The sequence below is a fragment of the Carlito syrichta genome, unplaced genomic scaffold (genome assembly GCF_000164805.1).
Source record: "Carlito syrichta isolate Samal-C Ts95f unplaced genomic scaffold, Tarsius_syrichta-2.0.1 Scaffold128688, whole genome shotgun sequence".
NCBI lineage: Eukaryota > Metazoa > Chordata > Mammalia > Primates > Tarsiidae > Carlito > Carlito syrichta.
The window spans coordinates 62,301-73,607 of NW_007072784.1; the positions used below are offsets into that span (position 1 = coordinate 62,301).

General features: G+C 38.3%; 1 pseudogene across 1 annotated transcript; it reads left to right on the forward strand.

Annotated features, from left to right (window-relative positions):
• Positions 1-9,303: 9,303 nt before the first annotated feature.
• LOC103250339 lies at positions 9,304-10,612 on the forward strand (annotated as a pseudogene). The gene has a single exon (XR_002481411.1). The product of XR_002481411.1 is annotated as a 26S proteasome non-ATPase regulatory subunit 10 pseudogene (transcript).
• The last annotated feature ends 695 nt before the right edge of the window (positions 10,613-11,307 follow it).

An 11,307-nucleotide genomic window follows, 5' to 3' on the forward strand; every position in this document is an offset into this window, starting at 1 on the left:
ATCCACTCACCTCAGCCTCCCAAAGACGCGGGATTACAGGCTGAGCCACTGAGCCTGACTCATTTATTTTTCAATGCTAATTTATTCCTGTCCACGACTAACTTGTAGTCTACATCACAGTTTTCACCAGCTCCTTAACTACAAGCAGGTTGTATCTACTTTAGATAATGACTAACTAGGAAGCCACCAAGGAGGAGAGAAGGCAGAATGGGCACTTCCCTAGAGAATATATCCAGGTCAGAGGATCCAGCAGCTGCAGAACTTGGGGCAGTCTAGAGTTTCATTTTACCTTTTAACACTGAGGTTTATCAAGTCAGTCCAGATTAAAACCAAAACCAAAGGAAGAGAAATTACAAAATCAAAGGGACTTCCTGACTACAGTCTCTGAACTCCCTGCAAAACTTGAGCATGGTGCCTCTTAGTGTCTGTCATACCTAGGATATTTCTCCCACTCCCTCTGGGGCCCAGAGCATTCTGCACCTCTGGCTCATGTGAGAACCCTGGGACCTCATGCTCCTCTGTTTCCAGTAGGCTCTTTTTACTTCCTTGTCTACAGCACTGGACTTCCTGAAGGTTCATCTCTATCATGTGTCTTCACCAGGAAGCACAAAGACACTTAAGGGAATCCTTCTGTTCAGTAGTCCACAAGCTGGATCTCTGCCTAGCATCCCCTGATCACAACATTCTCCTCATTATAAATATCCATAACAACCAACTTATTAAGCACTTATCATATACTAACAACTCACTGCGCACTGCCCCTTTCCTGTGTCAACTGGTTTAATTCTCACCCATCTTATTGATAGGAAAACTGGCATAGAGAGCTGAAATAAGCACTTAAAGTACTCAAGCATCCAAATCCTGGCATTCTGGCTCCAGAGTCCATTGTCTTAACCACGATCCTGCTGTTGTAAAGCTAAGCGGCAAACACGTGTCTATTTCTAATGCCTTAATTCTCAGATCCATTTCAAGATGTAATCAATTGTGTGAGAATAAAATAAACGAGCATAGATAGCTCCTGGCCCAGAAATGGCCAACATGTCCAGAGCTGGGCTCCTGCCCAATCCTGTGACCATTGGTAAAGAATCACACCACTATTTCTTACAGCCCATATAAGCCCTCACTGTCTTTCCAACAAACCTCTTGAGTTGACACTCGCATTGAAACCTATTTGTCACCCTTGATCTTTTACGTCCCCTCATTTGACACATGAAGCAAGTGGACCTCATGATACCTCCTTCCCCTGACCACTTAGCAGGCAAGCTGGGATTATACCTGAATGCTTGACATAAATTCCTGCATTTTCACTAACCCACTTTGCTTCCTCATAATTGATTTTTACTACTATATCTATTTCTTGCCTCCGGATGCAATACCTTTGTATCAAGCCACATCACTGGAGAATAAAAACAACTTGAGGTTATTCTGTGGAATACTTGCCCAGGGTGTAGACTGAGGGATTATACAGACTTAATTCCTAAAGAAAACTTGACTCTGTGTATCAGTGATGTATGATGCAATTGGCAAGGGACAGTCCCAAATACTTTTTTGTAAAAGTTTATGTTCCCTCTTGGGAGAGGAAATCCCGAGGTCAGGGATAGGTTTCAAGTTGTGTCACTTCTGTATTGTTAAAAGATGACAGAGTGTTTAAAAACAAAAAAGAAAAGAACTAAACAAGAGCTAGAAGAACTAAAGTCTCTTATAAATAAATCTTTAAAATTGAACTCCTAAGTTAAGGAGATTATCAGATAATTCACAAGATGAAAGCATAAACCATTGAGCATAAAAATAACAGCTAATAGATAAAAATTTAAACAAGCTTATACTGGAATGGTTCCTTTTTCCTTACTTTTTAAATTGAGTCAGTACTTTCCTACAATAAAGTTCCATGAAGTTAATTTTACATATCTGCACCCAAGGAACCACCACCCAGGATCAACATTTGTAGAACATTTCCAAGCCCCTAAATCTCATTCATTCTCCCTGCTAGTCAATATCTCCCAAAGGGAAAATCTAGCCTTAATTGTACCACTGTAGGTGAGTTTTGCCTATATACAAAATAACAACTCTATTAACAAAGCATCACACATTTTAAATAATAATGTATTTGTTTTCTATTACTTCTGTAATAAATCACCACAAAATTAATGGCTTAAACAACATAAGTGTAGTATCTTACAGTTCTGAAGGTTAGAAATCAAATGCAGGTGTCCAAAGACTAAAGACCAAGGCATTGTTGGGACTGTGTTCCTTTCTAGAGGCTCTGTGGAAGGATCAGATTTTTTTTTATCATTCAGGGTGTTGGCAGCATTTAGTTCCTTGGGTTATAGGAATGAAATGCTCTTTTCTCGATGGATATCAGCCGAGGGCCTTTCTCAGCTTCCAGAAGCCTCTATTCTGTGGCTTATAGCCTCTCCTCCATCTTCAAGCCAGTAACAGTGGATCAAGTCCATCTCACAAGGGTAATCTCTTCTTCTTCCATCTCCTCTCTTTGATGTAGTAGAAAAGAGTCTCTATTTTTAAGGACTCATGGTATTAGGTTGGGCACACCTGGTTAATCTGGGATACTCTCCCCATCTGAATGTCCACCCTTAATTACATTCATGAAGATCCTCTTGTCTTGGAAGATAGCAGATTCACAGGTTGCAGAGATTAGGGAGTGAACTGTTAGGAACCCATTATTCTGCTTACCACAGACAGTAAATGTTGTCTGAAACAAAAATTTTCTAGAAAACAATATGGTACAATATGTATTAAAGTTTCACATTTCACATATTGTGATGTATCAATTCCACAGCTAAAGAGATAAAGACTTGGGGGAGGATTTTTAAGCTGGGGCTTTCAACATAGTGTTAATTAAAATTATTTTAAAAATAAAAACATAAATAATATGTATGCTTAACTATAATGAAATATTTTAATGGGTATATTGATATAGTGAAGCAGTATGAAGCCATTAAAATTCAAGCAATGGAAGAATATTTAATGACTTGAGAGAATGCATATCCCATGTAAAGTTAAAAAAAGCTGTGAATATAATCATACATGCATTATTTATATACATGTATATATGTGTATTGCATTTGTTTGTATATCTTGTATAAATACATCTATGTACATATACGTATATATATGTTTATGCACACAGAGTGAGATGGAGAGAGATAAAAGGAAGAAATACATAAAAATAACAGCCAGTTTCACTCTTAGCATTTAAAACACAGAGTAACCAACTATCTTGATTTGCCCAGGACTGAGAGGTTTCCTGGAATACTGAAATTTCAGTGCTAAAACTGAGAAAGTCCAGGCCAAACTAGGATATATTGGTAACCCTAAATGCAGGCATATTTTGTCATTGCCTTTAGGCAACGATATGTTTAATGTTTTCTACGAGAAACATGCAGTCACTTAAAAATCATTAAAATCCTTCAGGTGTCTCATTCTGTGTTAGGGAATATGCCAGAGTTAGGGCCTCAGAAACATTTGAGAAGCCATTCTTAGAAATATTGTACATCCTCAAAATGCTTCCTAAAAGTGAGGGAAGTATAGAACCCTGCACCAAAGAGGACAGATTCTTGAAGATTCACTGCATTCCCATGAAACACAGCAGCCACAGGTCAGCAAAAGCAGACTCTCTCCTTTGATTATGTATGGTAAGAGCAATCTCAGAGACTTGAGTGGGAAAAGCAATTGAATTAAAAACCACAAAGCTCAAATTGACCTACTTGGGAGCTGCAGATTGCAATAACGGTTTCTTCTTGAAGATTCCTCATGTGGGAATGACTTCAGCATGGATGCTGTGGTAACCGAGAAAGACACCCATGGTAGAAGGCACCATGCCATGGCCATGCATTATGACACATCAGTGTTGGCAAGTGCTTTGAGAGAGAAGTTTTACATTTTTAAACAAGTTCAAGTAATACAAAACACGTTATTATACTGTTTGTTATACTGCCCTATCACTGTTTATTATGCAGACCCAAAGACTCTACAATTGATTCATATTAAACTTGCTTATCTTTAAAATGTAGAATAAAAATTATCTGTTCATTTTGACACAAGGATAATAAGAGACATTTGGCTCAGAATGTTATCGAGTATAATACAGATTAATAAATCAAGAAGACTACCTAGTCTCAAGGTTTTAAAAAAATAATGATATAAACAAAACTGACTATTTTGTATATAACATGAAATATTTAATCATACAATGACTTTCTTGCAGTGCTTACCAGATACGAACTTGGTCTTCATAAGCTTAATTGTGATTTTTTTTTCTAGAAAGCAGGATTTAATGAGAGGACAGAAAACTCCCACAGTGGAAGGGGACCCAAAGGGGTTACCCCAATTGTGATCTTTATAAACAATGAAGTAAAAATATCACCCTAAGAACGAATTAACATCTGTGTCCACTGAGGGTTTTATAATAATTTTCCACTTTACTGAGTTGATATAGATAACTTGATGTGGCAATCATTAATACCATTCTCTGACATCTAGATAAAAGTCAGTTGTGGGTTTGTTTTTAGTTTGACAAAAATAATAGAATATGTTTTATGTGGAATGCTATGGAATGCACTAAATATTATGAAACCATTTAGATCCACCACTCTGCCTTAAGTTAAAGTTTAAAAAATATTGTTTAAATCAATGGAATATTTGAATGTGGTATATCAGCAGTTGTTTAGTCTAGTAAATGTCATATAGTACAGTCACTGCTTTACAATGCTTAGTAGTTACTAAACTGACATGAATAACATGGAACATGTGGCAGTGATTAGTGATATCCACTGATATTCCCAGTACTTATTCCTCTGTGCATGTGGCAGGATTGTACTTCCATATCATCTGGAAAATAGACAAGCCATATCATCCACTTTGAGCAATAAAATGGAAGTAGAAGTGTATGCTTCTTTGTTTTGGTGTTTATTTAAAAAAAAAAAAAGTAAGTAGAAGTGACATGTGTCATCCCAGAAGGAAGGCATCTAAGAGTGAGGAAAAGAGTCCCCATGACTCTTTCACCTGCTGCAGTGATCAGGAATGGTCCCAGTGATAAAGACTCTAACAGCCCAAGTTAGGAGAGAGTAGAGGAGAGCCCCCTGCTCTGCAACTAGTGAGGAAACTATTGGTATCTGGATAAGAGGTAGCCTGCGTTATACTGTGCCATGCTGTTCTGCACTGTTCCAGATATTACAAGAGAACCAGGGACACTGGAAAAAGCCTGGCCTGAACAACCAGAGCCCTGGGTGCTCTGTTTGATGACACCTCGGGCATAACAATTCTCTACTCTCTCCTTAAGTGGCTCTATCACTAAAGTAGAAATGATAATGTGTGCATTTAGAAAATGAGGGGAGTCAACAGACAAGTTTCATTTTGCCCCTAGTTCTTGAATTTTTGTTTCTTGGAACACACCACTATGGCCATCATCAGAGACAGAACCAGGTGAAGCAGTGTCCAGAATCCCTACTATCAAGCCAACCAGGAACCCAAGCTCATGAAGTATTCCTCAAAAAACCAGCAGGGCAGGCCAAGAGACTTCTATGCACAACCCAAAGCACTCCCCAAACCCCAGAAGCAACCAAACAACTCACTATCATCAAGACAATTTATCAGGTCTCATAATAAAACAGTCCTAACCATCTTGCCTCCTTACATGCAGCCCTATCCCCAAACACTGTTAAAGAGTTTATTGTAAAATTCTAGTTGATTCCATGGAGTTAGAAAAGATAAGAAAAGGCATCACCATAATTTGAGTCTCAGAAATTCCCCTGTGCTGAGCAAATGTTAGGCATTGAGTAGGGACTGGTAATGCAAGGGCTTGATGGGGTAAACTACTTGTTCCCAAGTCCAAATAGAATTTGTTTGTGCTCCTTTGTTAAGACATTTTGAGTTATTTTCTTTGAAATCATTCATCTGTAGTCCAGCTGGGCCCAGGGTTGCTTATCCCTGCATGAACTTACAGAGAGAAAATGTTGGAGATCCTGAAGCCGTCATTAGAATGAAGACCGTACCAGGGACCAAACAAGGAGACCCAATGCATCTCTGAGTCCTGGTTTTGGTTTTTTTACTAAATTGTTTTTCTTTACTATAGTGACTTTGGAAAGATCATTTTCCTACCCTGTGCCTTAGTTTATATATCTGTAAATGAGACATTTGGGCTAGATCAATGGCTTCCAAAATGGTCTTGGTTAAAAATCACCTGGTCACCTAAAGAACTTCAAAAACAGAGAATTTAAGACATCATCTCTAAAAATTCTGACTGTATTTGGGGGTAGGTTAAAGCATCCTTTCTGTATTATTAATAATTGCCCTGAGGATCCTGATATCACAGGCAAGTACGGAGACCAGTGCATTGGGTCGTCTCTGAGGTTCCTGGGTATCTCACTGTCATTTTCTGCCTGGTTCTTGCCCTCTAATTGGAATCTCATGGTGACTTCTGTTCTGATATGCTCACTTGCCAGTCCTAAGCTTGTCATGAAGCATCTGTGCTACCTATGACAAATCATTTCACCTCTGTAATGCTTTCTTATTTGTAAAAGGAAAGGGTTTGATAAGTTAAAGGAAAATGCCTCTTTCAACTTATTCTACAATATTGAATTATATTCTATAATATTGTGATCATCAAGGACACTGGGGACAGCTAAAAAATGAAATCAAGAATTCTGATTCCCAGGATGCCCTCCCATCTAATCACATTCCTTGATTAGGATTAAAAATCCAGGACATCAGATTCTACTGCAGTGTATCCATTTCCTGCCCTTTGTTCACAGATCATTGTTCCTGATCTCAGGCTCCCCTTCATTAGCTAATGAACCATAGACATATTTGTTCTAGGTGTCATTTTTGACATAGTTGTCAAATCTGCTTCACAAAACTGCTCATTGATAAGGCACCAAGGAGAAAAAGAGAGAGAAAGAGAGAGAGAGAATGACCACTTTTCTGAACAACACAGCCAGGCCACTGAACAGAACAGCTGCTGAACTTGCATAGCCTAAAGTTTCGTTTTAACTTTCTACATACAGATTTCTCAGATTCAGTTTAAAAATAAAGCAAGAGAGGGAAATTGCATAATCAAAACAGCTTACCAACTGAGATCTTCTAACTCCCTGTAGAATTAGGATCCTGGTGCCCATTGGCATCAGTCAGCACTGGGGTCTGACTCTCATTCACTCTGAGTTCCCAGAACAGTCCACATTTTTCGTTAGTGGGAGAACCCCAGGGTTTACTTCTCCTTGTTTCTGGGAGACATATTTTTTTGTCATCTATTGCATAAGTGTTTCCCAAGATTCATCCCTACAACACATCTACATCCACTTATCTTCTGAACACTATGCCCATTTCACTTAACTATTGATTATAGTTAGCTTATTGGCAACTTACCATTTGCTACTCACTCTTCAAAGCAAATTTTTGGTATCAGGTAATTTAATATTCATAAGAAGCCCCACTTCCACACAATAATATTAGAGGATAGATAAAAACTTAAATATAAAGACATCAAATAATCTGTACCTTCTCTGACACAGATATTAACTAGTGTTCTCAGTATCCAAATCTAGACTTTTAATCACCATGGTATACCTCTCTTAGAACTAACAGCCAAGAACACTTATCTGCCGATTCCTGGCATTTTGGCCTATCTGTTCCTTGATTTGATCTTTTGCATACAATCATAAATGAATCAAGTCAGAGAAGAGCTTAAAGACTATTTGATCCTGGAACAATATCTATGCTACATGGATAGTACCACTCTTTATTGCTGCACCCATAACAGACATAAGTAATCAATCACAGCATTATATTTTAAAATTCAAGATAATGTCCCCCTATTTTGTTTTGTTTTTACAACAAAACTTTCTGGTCATTCATCACCAATTCATAATGCTGTGACATAAAATTAAAAACTATTTGTCATTACTCCATATTTACAGATGAGGAGAGTGAATCTAAAAGTCAAGAAGATTTGCCCATGGTCACACTGGGCAAGTTATTGGTTAGTTATTGGCTGAATCAGGACTAGATTCAAGTTGCTTAGCACTTAATCCCTTTCATTTTTATTAGACTTTTATGATCTTCAGTAGCTATGATTTTCACTATTTCCGTTGTCTCATATGGATGCACTTTCTATATGAAGTCAGTCCTGAGGGTATTATGCAAGACAATGACATCATTTTGGAATAAAAATATATATACAAACTTGACTGTAAGTCAACATTTTCCCTCTTCCCACCCGCCTACCAGAGAGATTAGTGCTACATAATATACCTGGCAGGGAACCATCCCCAAAACAATTCAAATTAAAAGCTGCCATCCTGGAACAACTCATTTCCTTTCTGGACAAAGGCAATCCTGATGACACTCATATGTTCCTCATTCTGCAAACTCTTCAGTGTTAAACATTCACATAGTATTTGTAATAAATGGAAAATGCATGAGGTAAATGTTTAAAAATCTCCTTTGAGTTAAAAAAAAACCACCAGATTTAAGAACAGAAACATATTAATCACAAGAAAAAAAGTAATAACATACAATTAAAAAAGCAAATACAATGTAAGCAAAATAATGCCACGCCTTTTTTCTTTTATGTACTTTATATTGAAATACAATTTATATACAGCTAAGTGCAGACATTTTAAGTGTACCATTTCATGAATTTTCCACATATAAACAACCATTTAACCATAAGTCTGATCAAAATATGGAACACTCCTGGTTCCCAACAGACGCCCTCATGATGTCAATTCCTGCTAAAGAAGCCACTATTCTAACCTCTATCTCCATAGGTTACTTTTGTCTTTTTATGAGATAAATGGCTTCTTCTTAGCAATTGTTAAATGCTTTTTTAAGAATAATAGACTTAAACATAAGAAAATTTAAACTGGGCTCGGTGGCTCAGCCTGTAATCCTGCGCCTTTGGGCGGCTGAGGTAAGTGGATTGCCTGAGCCTGCGGGTTCAAGACCCTCCTGGGAAGCGAGACCTCATCTCTACAATAAATAAAAAAATCAGCCGGGCGTGGAGCACATGCCTGTAATTCCAGCTTCTTGGAAGGCTGAGGCCGAAGAATCACCGGAGCCCAGCAGGTCAAGGCTGCGGTGGCCGGGAGCGGGCGACAGAGTGAGACTCCAACTCAAAAAAAAAAAAAAAGAAAATTTAAAGTTTAAGTGAAGATGCAAATTATCCAGCAATGTGGCAATTTGATTAAGAACCTTAATGATCGCTACATATTTAGATTTTTTAATTCCTTAGTTATGGAATTAAATGAAGGCATTAATACTAATGTGGGGAGATCCTGGGAAAGCGAAATGGAGGGGTATGTGTCTAACCTACTGGTCTGCAACCTGGCCTACAGCGGGAACCTGGAGGAGTTGAAGGAGAGGAACCTGGCCGATAAATCCCTGGCTACTAGAACTGATCAGGACAGCAGAACTGCATTGCCTTGGGCATGCTCAGCCAGACATACAGAAATTGTTGAATTTTTGTTGTAATGTGGAGTGCCAGTGAATGATAAAGACGATGCAGGTTGATCTCCTCTTCATATTGCTGCTTCTGCTGACCGGGATGAGATTGTAAAAGCCCTTCTGGGAAAAGTTGCTCAAGTGAATGCTGTCAATCAAAACAGCTGTACTCCCCTGCATTATGCGGCTTCCAAAAATAGGCATGAGATTGCTGTCATGTTACTAGAAGGTGGGGCTAATCCAGATGCTAAGGACCATTATGAGTCTACAGCAATGCACCGGGCAGCAGCCAAGGGTAACTTGAAGATGATTCATATCCTTCAGTACTGCAAAGCATCCACAAACATCCAAGACACTGAGGGTAACACTCCTCTACACTTAGCCTGTGACGAAGAGAGAGTGGAAGAAGCAAAACTATTGGTGTCCCAAGGAGCAAGTATTTACATTGAGAATAAAGAAGAAAAGACACCTCTGCAAGTGACCAAAGGTGGCCTGGGTTTAATACTCAAGAGAATGGTGAAAGGTTAAGCAGCTTGGCTGTATTCTTACTTTGTATGTTTTGTTGCTGTCTCCAGTGTCCTGGAAACTAATATACTTGTACACAAGACGTCATCTATCAATAATGCAGTTTTCTTACCTTTAAGGTCTTATAAACATGTTGACCATTGTTCCTGTTGATGTAGTCATTCTAAGCTTACATCTTGCTTTCCAGGCATTGAATAACTGTTGTGATTGTTCTATTGTTGTCGTGTATTATTCTATATTGAATTTTGGTTAATTTTGAGTAAGTGATTTTGTGGATGTTGAGAGTCTTCAGTACTTTCCCATGCACCTTCTATTCCCATTTGAGGCAGGAGAACCCTGATAGCAACAGGCCAGTTGTTCTGCCAAATGGTTCTAGGTGGATTTTAGAATGTTCCTCCATATAGTTGAAACACATCTTAACTTGTTTTTCAAGTACATTCAGGCCTATGCCAAATATTTGTTTTTTTCAACCATGAGATTTAATTTATTTTTGTGATAGGAAGAATACTTATATATTTCAGTGGACCAAATTTTAAGATGGAAGGCATGCTCTAAGATCATGACAAACAGTAGCCCATGTATGTAAGTATTTTTCTGATGAGTTGTTTCTCTCCAAAGTAAAATGTATGGTTTTTCTGTTTTGTTTTTTGAGTTGGAGTTTCACTCCGTCGCCCAGACTGGAGTGCAGTGGCCGCTCTCGGCCACCGCAGCCTCAACCCGCTGGGCTCCGGTGATCCTTCCGCCTCAGCCTTCCGAGTAGCCGGAATTACAGGCGCGCTACCACGCCCGGCTGATTTTTGATTTATTGTAGAAATGAGGGCTCGCCAAGTTGCCCAGGTGGGTCTCGAACCCACGGGATCAGGCAGTCCACTCACCTCAGCCTCCCAAAAGGTGCAGGATTACAGGCTGAGCCACCGAGCCCGGTTAAATGTATGGTTTTTAAAAAGGAAGTTTTAAAGCACCTATATTGAGTTATCCTGTATTGAAAAGACTGTCAGACTTGTCAAAATAACATGTAACAAAAATGTATTTTGATTTGTATTTCAGAAATTAAAAAATAAAACATTAAAAAAAGAAAAAATACTAATGTGTTATATCAGCTTTTTCTGTAAGTATTGTTTATAATTATAAAATAATAGAAGCTGTATAATTCTCAGCTATAGAGAAGTACTTTAATTATAGTGCATCAATATACATATGGACTCCTATGGAGCCTTTAAAGCTAAAGATTATTGGAGAATATTTAGCATCCTGTGAGGAGTCTAGACATGTTAAATGACTAAGCAGTATTAGACCTTGGGTTTGGTGATGAGAGTTCAGGTATAA